Source organism: Pinus tabuliformis, chromosome 1_2, assembly GCF_031772625.1.
Source record: "Pinus tabuliformis cultivar Carrire ecotype Pingquan chromosome 1_2, CPIR1, whole genome shotgun sequence".
Lineage (NCBI taxonomy): Eukaryota > Viridiplantae > Streptophyta > Pinopsida > Pinales > Pinaceae > Pinus > Pinus tabuliformis.
In genome coordinates this window covers 1,150,913,986-1,150,927,072 of record NC_142298.1, presented here as the reverse complement: position 1 = coordinate 1,150,927,072, position 13,087 = coordinate 1,150,913,986, and positions in this window count along the sequence as shown.

Sequence of the window (13,087 nt, the reverse complement as noted above, 5' to 3'; positions counted from 1 at the left end):
AAACCCTTTCCCTTCATTTTGACCTTTTTTCCCTTTGTTTCACACATTTCCCTAGACATTACCTTTTAAAAATCATTCCCTCTTCCCAAAACCCCTTTCCCTAGTGTGAAACCCATTCCCATCACAAATAATACATTCCCCCCTTATTAATTTCCCTTTTTCCCCTTAAAAACCCACTAAACCCCTTTATCCTAAGTTATTTCCTAAACTATACCCCGATTTATGTATTTAAAGTCCCCCACATTATAATTGCCCGACACCCTTTTAACTCACCAAACATTGGTGTATAGTTAAACCTTCCTCCATATAACCCATGGTCTCCACCTTTTATTAACCCATTGCTTATATTAAAATCGAGTGATTGCTTTCCAATTAATCACATTTCATTGTAATTAAACCCGCCAACCATATCCCAACTACGTCCATGCAACTTCACTGTGCGATAGCCATCTGGTCTCCCACCTCCAGATCCAACGACGCATATCCATATCGCGCAGTTTCATCATTTGATAGTTAAAGGTCCAAAATCACGCAAGATTCGCGGTTTTGGCCAAGCATTGTTTCGCTAAATGGCGGCACGAGGTTATATTGCGTGCTCATGAAAAATACCGCCCTCCACCCAAAAGCGGTGCGATATGGCATAAAACCACCTCCCCGCGTAAAAGAAAACTACCCATTGTTCATTTACCAAATCTCACGCCAAAATGTAACCATTGTTGGTTAAAAGGCTGAAAAAGCCCCCTTTTACTCTTTTCACTCATTTTCGCAACAAAGAGCCTTTATTAACCAATTCTGAAACCTTGAACCTCTGCGCAACCATTTTAACCACCTTTTGCAACCATAAGACGTTGTAGACACCAAATTGAAGCAGAAAATAGACAATTGAAGCCTCAGAAACCTTTGTTGCTACCACAGAACCCTGTCTGCACACCAAATCGTCATTTTCCAGGTATTCTTGAAAGAACCAGAACGACCCTGTAATTTAATCTATGCACAGTAATTATCAAAAGGTTAATTAATTAAATTAATTTAAAAACCTTGCTAGACCGAAGAAAACCTTACTATGCATCCAAAATCCCTTTTCTACAGAGTGTAATTACCCTCCCCATTGTTCCAGAGCTTCTGACCTTACTCCTAAAGCCAGAGAAAAAGTAATTCAGTTGAATAAACCACATTATGGCTTCCCAAAGCACTCTGGATGTAAGACCCCTGCAAACCCCTCACCTGGATATTGACCACCTCCCATTAGCCAACAGAGATTTTCAAATTAAGGACATTGTTTCCCCTAGCCATCTACTGAAACTCCACTGCTAGAGTAAAGATAAATTCTTGAACCAAAATGATGACATTCACCTGTGGGAATCAAAATTCCCAAATACTTGTTCCCACAGGTACACCTATTCCCAAAAATCATCCACTTCTACCAAGCTTGCTATGTCCCAAGTCAAAAAGCCATAGCCTCCCCTGACCAACAGGTTTTATTCACCATTACTGCAGACTCAATAAATCAAATTTTACAGATCCAGCCAAGCCCAAATAAGACCCCACTTTCCATTGAAGCCTTGAACTCTACACAAAGCTAGACCTTCCCAAGAAAGCTCAAATCTTTCAGACTTTCATCATAGAAGAGTCTCATACTCTTATAGACAGTCCTCCATATGTTGCCACCATTTTCTCTGAGAGAGCCAGAAAAATTATAACCATGCTCTCTTGTATTCTAGGATAGACCACTGATGAGCATGTGTATGAGGCTATACTTGCTTTCCTTTCTATTTTTTGCCTAGGCAAGCCTCCAGCTATAGTTTACAACTTTGCTTAGTTCTTAGTAGATAGAATCCATGAACACTTTATTGGATTGCCAAATGAGAGAGTATTCAAATACTCATCAGTATTGTTTCACATGTTCCTATATTTTCAGTCAGACAAGTTTCCAATCAGCATCCAAAAGTTAGACACTAAGGGCCATCCAAGATCTGTCATCTTTTGGACACCAATGATCCAAATATATTCCATTGTTTTCATTTTTAAAGAGTTCATTGATTCATTTGTTCATCCAGTTGTAAACATGCTAACCAGTAGCTATCAACCCAGTATCAATGATGATATTAAGAGAGTTTTACAATTGTCTAAAAACAGTAGAGTGGGTGACTGGTATCTATACCAGGACCACACAAAAATCAGGATATATGGAAGCCAACTCACCCCCTACAAACTACCCAAATACCTCCCCATGAGGATATTTTCATTAGAGTATTTCAGGCAAATCATAAACTCAGATGAGGTCAATTTTCTATCAGCTAGGAAGAAAATTCAGTTCAAGATCAAAAACCAATTGGGCCCTTTTATTTGTAATAATAGGGAAGCTGGACAAGAAGCAGAGAAAATCTTACAACAAATGAACTTCAAAAGCAGTTTTATGTGGCAGTATGACCCTAATGGAGTCATAAACAAACTAAGGCTCAAATTCAAGTTAAGTCCTTTCATACATGAGCCCAGGCCAGATATTGAAAGATATGCCAACCAGTCAGAGTGGTTGGAAAATAACTTAATAGATGTATAAAATACCTTGATAGATGTGGAAAAGCAGATAGATACCAGTTCTTTTCTGCAAGTTCCAACCCTACAAGAACATATGGGTATTAGTCCCATTCTACACTCTGTAGAAATTCTCTACAAAACCAGGTCTGAGACCATGTAGAAAATCTGACTGTAGGTTAACCCGATAATGCAATATAACCAAAGAAAAATACTATAACCTACTTCTACTATCAATTTACGGAAGCTTAAAGATCGAGCTGAACAATATAACCAAAAGAAGAAGAATCAATGCATAATACACATGAAAAGACTTTGGGGAAATCCTTAGCCAAAAACCCCACTATATGTATTATCATACAAGGTGGAACTACATATAGATTATACAAAGCCTTAGCTCTCACAGCTAACCAGCTCTTAGTACAATCCTCACAGATGCTCACAAGCAATCCTGGCTTCTCATAAGCCTTCTCCTCTACCCTCCAAGCTCCTATTTCCTTGAACAGTTCCTCTGGGATGATTCTCCTTCAACCAAGTGGAAAAAATCGATTTACCAAGTGAATGATCTCCTGATCTCACACACTGTTAGAACTGCGCAATCCTCAAAAAAAAAATTCCTTTTGAATGCATGAGTTTTCTTTATAGGAAAACACATGCAACTGATAGTACATTGTCCTTGTCTTTAATCTCAACTGGGTCTTTCTCATAATAGACATGCATGAGTTCTGATGAGGGAATCTTCAGTTAACTAGAGTACACTAGGTGAGTGCATGCATGCATCAACTGACTGATAACTCTCTATTAGTTCTTCAAACAGTTTGGAACTAATTTAACTGGACTTAACTCGGTAAACTAAGTTAACTAATTACAACTCAAATATAACTCAATCTTATCTCCTTAATTTAAGGCTTATCTCCTTAATTTAAGGGATAACTCTTGCATGACTTCAAAAAGACTTCTAACTTGAATTTCTCCAACTAATTAAGTCAAAATAACTTAATTAATTATTTCCAAGTAGCTGTTTAGACTAAATGTGATTTTAATTCACAACTTAATTCATGGACAAATTAAATTGGAATATTCTTGTTGCCACATTTCAACACTCCCTCTCAATAAGAAAGGGATTATCTGCCACCCCGATCTTGTCTCTATGGAACTCGAATTTACACTTTGACAATGCTTTTTTCAAAATGTCAGCATCTTGCTCCTTTGTCGAAATATACTGCAGCAACATGATCCTCCTCACTACACAGTCTCTGAGATGATGATACTGGATGTCGATGTGCTTGGACCTATCATGAAATACTGGATTCTCAGAGAGTTTGATACAACTCTTATTATCACAATAGATCATAGTTGGATACATCCTCTGATCAAACAAACCAACTAGGATTTTCTGCATCCAGATGGACTCACATGCTACATGACTTGCAGCCATGTATTCTACCTCTGTCGAGCTGAGTGCAACTGACCTCTGTTTCCAGTTGTACCAAGAAATTTTCACTAACCCAAGGTTGAAAATCCCTCCTAATATTCTCTTCCGATCTGATGGACTCCCTGCCCAATCTGCATCAGTGAATCCCTAAAGCTTCACTCCCTCTGTCCATCTGTACCATAATCCATATTGAGATGTGCCTCTGAGGTTTCTCAATACATGCTTTGCCGCCTTCCAAAACATCTTGGTATGCTAAACCATCGCTTGACTTAGCTGGTTCACCACATAGCACAAATATGATCGTGTGTTCACTAAGTACATCAGTGAACCCACAAGATGCCTATACATAATATCCTCTACTACTTCTCTTGAAGTATCATCCTCCTTCCTCCAGTTACCTGTTAGAGGAGTCTGCATGGGCTTGCACTTCTCCATGTGGAATCTCCTAAGTATCTCATTGGCATACTTGCCCTGAGACACAAACAAATCCCCATCCTTCTGCCACACTTCCATGCCAAGGAAGTAATGTATGAGACCCATGTCTTTCATATTGAATTCTCTTGCAAGGTCCTCCTTACAAGACACGATCAATTGATCATCACCAGTCAATATGAGATCATCAACATAAAGAATGATGATCAATAGCTTACCTTCCACCATGATGTGGTACAGGTTTGCATCCGTTTCACTCTTTGTGAATCCCAACCCGGTGAAGTAGTTGTCTATCCTGGTGTACCAAGCATGAGGTGCTTGCTTCAGCCTGTACAATGCTCTCTTGAGTCAGCACACATGCGACTCACGATCGAAAGTCTCAAAGCCTTTCAGCTGCTCTATGTACACCTCTTCCTCGATCTCGCCATTGAGGAATGTAGTATTCACATCCATCTGATGGATCTTCCAACCCACATGTGCTGATAGTGCCAACATAGATCTGATAGAGGAGTACCTTGTGACAGGAGAAAAAGTCTCATCATAGTCAATCCCCTCGACCTGTGAAAATCCACGAGCAACAAATCTTGCCTTATGCTTCTCGACACTACCATCAGCAACTTGTTTTACCTTGTAAAGCCAATGGGAACTCACAACTGACTTGTTCTCTGGTCGCGAAACCATGTCCCAAACATTATTATGAACTATGGAGTCATACTCCTCCACCATAACATCAACCCAAATCGGTTGCTGCACTGCTTCCTCAAGGGAAGATGGCTCAACCTCAGCACATTCCCCAGTAAGGGCCATGTATCCAGTGTACCTCTCAAGTGACCTCCTTTGTCTGCGCTGAGAAGATGGTGCTCCCACATTCTCTCTCACATCCTTCAATAATCTTTCAGCTTCTCTTGTGCACTTTCATGCATCTCTGGAAGACTCTGCTTGAGTAGATGTCTCCACTCCTGGAACCTCTGCATGTGGCTGCTCTGCATCAGTCTGAGGCCCCTCCTCCTTAGGAACCAATAGTTCCTCCACAGCCTGTAGTTGGATCTCCCTCTCAAGGGAAACTCGCATGGCCTTCTGCTCATCAAACTTGAGATCTCTGCGAACCACTGTCCTCCGACTAGTAGGCAAGTATACCCGATAGTTGCGAGGTGTATCAGTGTACCCCACAAGTATCCCCAACTCTGTTGTCGGCTCAAGCTTCTTTCGTGCATCCTTTGTCCCACGGAAATATACCGATGAGCCAAAGATCCTAAAGTGACCCACATCTGGTCTCTTACCGGAGAAATCTTCCTCTGGTGTTTTCATCCCAAGAATGTGATGCGGGTTTCTATTCTGCAAATAGACCGTTGTGTTGCATGCCTCAGCCCACAAGTGAAGTGGTAAGCCTTGGTCATGCAGCATCGCTCGAGCTATCCCTACAATAGTTATGTTCTTCCTCTCAGCCAACCCATCCTACTGTGGGTTATGAGGTGCCATCAACTCTCATTTAATTCCTTCCGCCACATAGAAGTCCTTAAACTCTTGAGATACATATTCTCCACCATTGTCGCTTCTCAAGGCCTTGATATTCTTCCCTAACTCTTTCTCGACCAAAGCTTTGAACTCACAAAACTTTGCGAAGGTTTGATCCTTCTTCTGCATGAAATAAATCCAGCCTTTACGAGAATAATCATCAATGAAAATCACATAATACCTTTGCTTGGTTGTGGATGTCATCGAGAATGGTCCCCACACATCAGTATGAACTCGCTCTAAGATAGCCTTTGCTCGACTGTCTTGATCATGAAAGGAAGACTTGGTGTACTTTCCCAAGGTACAACCTTTGCATGTGTCAACTTACTCAAGTTTACCTTTGGGAAGTCCTGTAGATATCTGTTGCATTATCTTCAAAGCCCCATGATGCAAATGGCCCAACCACCCGTGCCACAACTCGCCAATGTCTTGGCTTTGCACCAACTATGCTTTCATACTCAATGTTGCACAATAATCTACCTCTATTTTATAAATATTCTTCACCCGAATCCCTATCCTCTTATTCGGACCCGTGGCTATGTGTCTTAGGAACACCTTTCCTTTACTGAAGACAACATCATAGCCTTTGTCCTCCAACATCGCGAGCGATACCAAGTTCTTCTTCAGTCCAGGCACTTACTTCACATTTGTCAAGGTGATAGGAGCTCCATGCTCCTCTAAAAAGCAATCGTTCCCACTCCTGAAACACTATACTTTCTGTCATCACCCATCTCTATGTGCATCTTGAGGCGTTTCTCCTCCAAGGCACTGAATAAAATTTTATCGTCGATCATGTGGAATGAGGCTCCACTGTCAAGATACCAGACACAACCCATCATCGATGACACCATGCATGAAATGGGGGTAAATTCCATTTTGAACTAAGAGGCTAATGCCTCACCTTCTGATCCTTCCGAGGATCCCTTCTTGGACTTCTTCAATGGGAAATTAGTCGCATAATGTCCCATCTCGTGACAATTAAGGCATCTAACCCTTCTTCCCTCCATGAGAAGAATTTGATTTGGAATGGGAAGCCTTCCCATTCCCTTTCCTTGCCTTACTCGTTAAGTCCAGATTTTATTCATCATCATCCTTGGATGAAGAACCATCTTGTGTGCTCCTCCTAATCTCCTCCTGCATCAGATCCGACCACAGTTTTTCCCAATCCAGCAGTTTCTCCCTTCCATTCACAGAATCTTGGTAGCTATTCCAACTCTTTGGAAGGCAAAGGAGAGCGAGGCTCACCATATCATCATCGGCAGTAGTTATTCCCACACTGGCAAGCTCATCCCTGAAGGTGGTGATCTTGTTCATATATGTGGAAATAGTATTGCCCTTCTCCATCTTGATTCTTCGAAGCTTATCCTTGAGCGCCAATTTCCTCTGGTCGCTAATGTTCTGGTAGAGGTCCTTCAATGTCTTCCACATTGAAAATGGAGTATCCTTCCCATGGAGACTCGAGACAATATGGTCTTGAACTCCCTCAAGGATGATCTGTCTTGCCTTCGCCACACACTTCTTCCACTCAGCCAACTCTTGTGCATTAGTTGAAGATGGCTTTGGGATTTCTTGATCAATGAATTCCTTCAAGCCATTGTCTTCTAATACATCCTCCATTCTATCTCTCCATGCTATGTAATTCGAGCTACCTTCCAAGGCATACTCAAGTCTCAAGCCATAGAACGCCATTGACCAACCTTGAAGTATGATAAGAATTCGATTTGCGCCTGCAACCTTGAACTTCAAACTTTGAATTCTATTCTTAGTATACTGTTCACTACTCCGATAAACTTGGCTTTGATACCATGTATAAATTCTCTACAAAACCAGCTCTGAGACCGTGTAGAAAATCTGACTCTAGGTTAACCCGATAATGCAATATAACCAAATAAAAATACTATAACCTACTTCTACTATCAATTTGTGGAAGCTTAAATATCAAGCTGAACAATATAACCAGAAGAAGAAGAATCAATGCACAATACACATGAAAATGCTTTGGGGAAATCCTCAGCTAAAAACCCCACTATCTGTATTATCATACAAGGTGGAAATACGTAGAGATTATACAAAGCCTTAGCTCTCACAATTAGCCAGCTCTTAGTACAATCCTCACAGATGCTCACAGGAAATCCTGGCTTTTCACAAGCCTTCTCCTCTGCCCTCCAAGCTCCTATTTCCTTGCGTAGTTCCTTTGGGATGATTCTCCTTCAACCAAGTGGAAAAACTCGATTTACCAAGTGGATGATCTCCTGATCTCACACACTGTCAGAACTGCGCAATCCTCAAAAAACAATTCCTTCTGCATGCATGAGTTTTCTTTATAGGAAAACACATGCAACTGATAGTACTTTGTCCTTGTCTTTAATCTCAACTAGATCATTCTCATAATAGACATGCATGAGTTTCAGATGAGGGAATCTTCAGTTAACTAGAGTACACTAGGTGAGTGCATGCATGCATCAACTGACTGATAACTCTCTATTAGTTCCTCAAATAGTTTGGAACTAATTTAACTGGACTTAACTTAGCAAACTGAGTTAACTAATTACAACTCAAATATAAATCAATCTTATCTCCTTAATTTAAGACTTATCTCCTTAATTTAAGACTTATCTCCTTAATTTAAGGGATAACTCTTGCATGACTTCAGAAAGACTTCTAACTTGAATTTCTCCAACTAATTAAGTCAAAATAACTTAATTAATTATTTCCAAGTAGCTGTTAACACTAAATTCGATTTTAATTCACAATTTAATTCAAGGGAAAATTAATTTGGAATATTCTTGTTGCCACATTTCAACAAACTCCAGCCATGCGCCACATTTCAACAGACTCTAGCAGTGCAGGACATAAATGTAAAAAATAACCAGGGAAGAAGGTTCTAGCTCTGGAATGGATACTACAGATGATAGGTTTGAAATTATTTATAGGAAGAAACCCAAGCTTAATCATGTAACTAAGCAAGAAAACACCATTGAGACAGTTGAAATCATTGATATTGACACAATGGTTGGAAAGAGTAAAGGTCTAGCAGTTTCAGAGGAAACTCATCAACCTTCTACCTCAAACACTCAAATTATTGAAAAATAGCTTAGTATTGAAGTCTCTTCATCCAGCAATCCAGTGGATAAAGAGAAAGATATAAAAGAGAAGTACAAAGAAATCAAGTTAAGGAATGAGGCATTAAAGGCTAAAACATATGCCCAATACTTTAAACGGACACCTGCCAATCAGAATAGATTAATGTCAACCTTTGACATTAAAACTGGTAAAATGCAAATGACCTTTATGCAACCTACAGTCTAGTAGCCTAGATTGTCAACAGACTACAGGAAGACAGAGTTTGAATATTTGGCCAAGGATGTTCACCCTATTGATCAAATCGAATTCTATAAGCAGGCAGGTGAAATGATTTACTCCACAATGACTAACAAAGTAATGACTGTGCAGAAACTTGAAATCTCTCTGGACAACATCACAGCACAATTTAAGCTAGAAAAATCATCCTCACAAGCCAAGGATAACAGAATCAAGTCACTGGAAGACTTGGTGATTGAAATTGGATATAATCCAAGTGACATCAAGGTGGCATCAAAACTAATAAAGAAGAAAAATGAGGATATTGTTGCTTTGAAGAAACAACTGAAGTTGCCTCCTTCTGAACATCCACAAACCAAGGAGGTCCTAGAAATCCAAACCCAGCAGGAGGAAATGATGGATCTCATTCTTCAACTAAATTCTCAAATGAAATAAATGGAGAATGGATTGGATAGTTCAATACAACTGAAACAGGCCAGCCTTGAGACAGCCCCTGCCACTACTATTCCTACAGTTACTACAACAATTCCTTCAACTTTGGCAACTTCATTGGCCCCAATAGCTCCACTAGCTATAGCACTTCCAGCTGCAGCAACAACTACATCAGCAACAGGTTCAACAGCAACAGCAGCTCATCCAAGTGATGAGGCAAGTAAATTGGTCAAGGCCATGGAGGACATGTCCATTCAGACCACTGAAATAAATAGACTTAAAGAACAGATAAGAATTCTAGAGGATGAGAAGAAACTGGCTCAGATTATGCATAAAAATGAACTATAGAAGTCAAACAGGTTGATTGAGAGGATAAAGAACTTCGAAAAAGAATTAACATTGAAGGAGCCACTTTCCCAAGCAAAAGAATAGCTATGGGCCAAGATCATTGACTCTGCAAATGATATTTCGCCATCTATACAAGTTATCTTTGAACAAAATGATTTAGTCAAAGAGGCTACTGAAGCAATTCAAAGAGTTAAGTCTGAACTTGGAAATATGCCAGAAGAAGCCTCGAGAATATTCCAATTCCTTAACTCAAAGAATAAATATGAATTGCGGGAGCTTGACATAGCTGATAGGACTGGCACTATACTAGACGTGAAGAACAAGAGGAACTTAGTGATGCACCTTGAGGACAAATGGAAAACCATGGAGCTAGCTATAGGCAGGTTCATGGTCAAATTTGATGCTTTGAGGCAGAAAGGTCTGCCAAATCCATTGGTAATAAATGACAGGTTAATGCCACATGAAGACTATAATAGGAAAATCAGAGAAGTGGCAAGGGAACAAGCCAATAGTTCCTCTATGAAAGGGATGCCTACCGGAAAGGTTCTTTACAAGACTTTTGAGAACCTCTTTTACCTCCAGCATGAGGTAAAACATATTTTTGTAAACAAACCCACCTTTGCAAAATACACAGAAGCAGATGAAGTCTACAGAATAATGGTAAATATTAAATTACCAGATACAGAGACTTGGGAAAAATTAAATGATTTACTGTGAAAATGCAAGGTAAATAGTGGATACAGAGCATTAAAATAAAAGTAGCAGGTCAACTAAGTCAAAGAGTATCAGATAAAAGAGTATCAGTCAATATGCAAAGTAAAAGAACAGTCAGCATGGAAGACAAATAGCAAAGGAGAAAAGGCAACAAAAGATTTGACAGCAAAGCCAAATAAACATGGACAGCTTGCAGCAGTTACATATCTGTCTCCATCTTCTTGCATGAAGATATTTCTTTTTCCTTGAATAATTCCCAAAACAATTTGGGATGTTTTGTAATAAGTTTTTGTATAAATACTTCATAATTCGAAGTATAGGTGTGGATTGCTAAACATCTCTATAGTTGTATTGATTTGAAACCTAAGGGTTCATTGTATGATGTTTTCAAGTCAACAGACTGGATTGAGTAATAAAGGCATTGCATTACATGATTCATGTGTTGGGCCACTTCAGTGAAGTATTTTCTGTTTGTCAAATTGTTATCTTCTTAAGTGTTTCACATACTTGCATGTTATCTAAATTGAATGAAATAACTGGAATATTATTACAGAATTTGTTTAAGTACACTTTGTCTTGAACAGTTAGACATTTAATTTTTTCTTCTGATATCCAGAGTAGGGAATCCTTCATTGCTCCCTAGTTTCGATTGACCTCTACCATTTCCCTCATTATCCGGTTTGAGGAACCCTTAACTGCTCCTTGACCCCGATTAAAAACCACTTCACCATCCAGCCTAAAAGATCTAAATTTACTCAGCTACCTTGCCCTGTAAACACTATCTTTAGAACTTGATTCAATCCCATTTTCTTGACACTTGACCCCATAACCCAATGGTAAAGGACATCCCTCTATCCATCTGTCATTACTTCCACCACCAAATCAAAACCAAAACCCAATCAGAGCATGAATAACTAGCCTAAAATCAATTAAATCAACAAAGTTAAATCATAAAGAGAGAGCACTCTCTGAGCATTAGGAAGGCTAGATCCTGATCTCAAAAGGAGGTTTGTGGTTACCTCTAATATTTCTTTTGACACAAGATAAACAACTCTAGGGAAATTTTAGAGTGATAACAATTTCCACTACCATTTTTTTCTTGTTTTTGTCCTAAGGTCTCTAATGTCTTGGACTTTGATTTATTTTTCCACTTTCATTCTTTCTTTTCAATATTAACTTGGTTGCATCCTTAAAAGAAAAAGAAAAAGAAAAAGAAAACATTTTATCTGCTTCCTTGCTTGATTGTTCAGTTCGTTATTGTGCATGTAACTTAAGTGTGATTATCTGCATTTCTTAGGTTCACTGGAACTTGCATTGTGCTTGTTTATTTGGAAAATGATGTATGTTTCTATCTCCTTGTATAAATTATTCTTTATCGAAAGAAAATATAAGAGCATGATCTGCATGCTTTGAGTTAGATTCTTATAAAATTTCATATGTCAAAACCCCTTTCGAAGACATTAAAGAAGTACCTTAAAAGAAATCACGTAAGGCAATTGATCAACAACTCTTTTTCATAGGAAAAACACATATTAGTTTAGGCTAGGGTCTTGGGTTAGGCTATGTAAGTCAACTTCGAACACTGCAAAACCAAACTAGAGTCGTTAACGAGTGAAAATACTACTGCACTCTCATTGAATGGGACTTCTCCTCTCACATAGGAGTTAAGTGCGAGGTAACATCGGAGTGTATGAGAAGGTAGCCCGCCTTCGAGTGCATTTTTTTGGATATTATGTGTATCAGGGATTCCTTCAGGACTTTTAGAGTTGATTCAAGGACTCAAGTATCCTGGCCATATAGCTGTTTCCCACAACCATCACCCCCCCAGCGGTTACTGTGATTTGTAGGTAAAGAGTAGTGGCCAAAATCTTACGGAAACATACCCAAGATGACTAGGGTGGGTTTCCCTGATCCCTAAAGACATATGAACCCATTTCGATTTGGTTTGTTGGGAGGGTACTCGTCTTCACGAGAGTTCTTAGCCCCTTCATATTGATGTTTGAGTGAAGCTCAGGAGTAATAACAACTATCTCTATCCAAATTGGTTTCTTCTTATAGTTCTTCAATATTAGATTCCATCACAAGCTAGTTGCGACTATCGGGAGAAGTCTGACTAGTTGTTGATCTCTTAGAGTTTTTTGTTTTTATTTTTAGGAGTGTGTTGCTTGTATATATATATATATATATATATATATATATATATATATATATATATATATATATATATATATATATATATATATATATATATATATATATATAAAGGCACCACTTAATTTAAAATTTATAAAACATATATCATTCACTCTAGCTACTACGGGGCTTCGTCGTCAGTCTCTATGTCTGCGAGGCCTT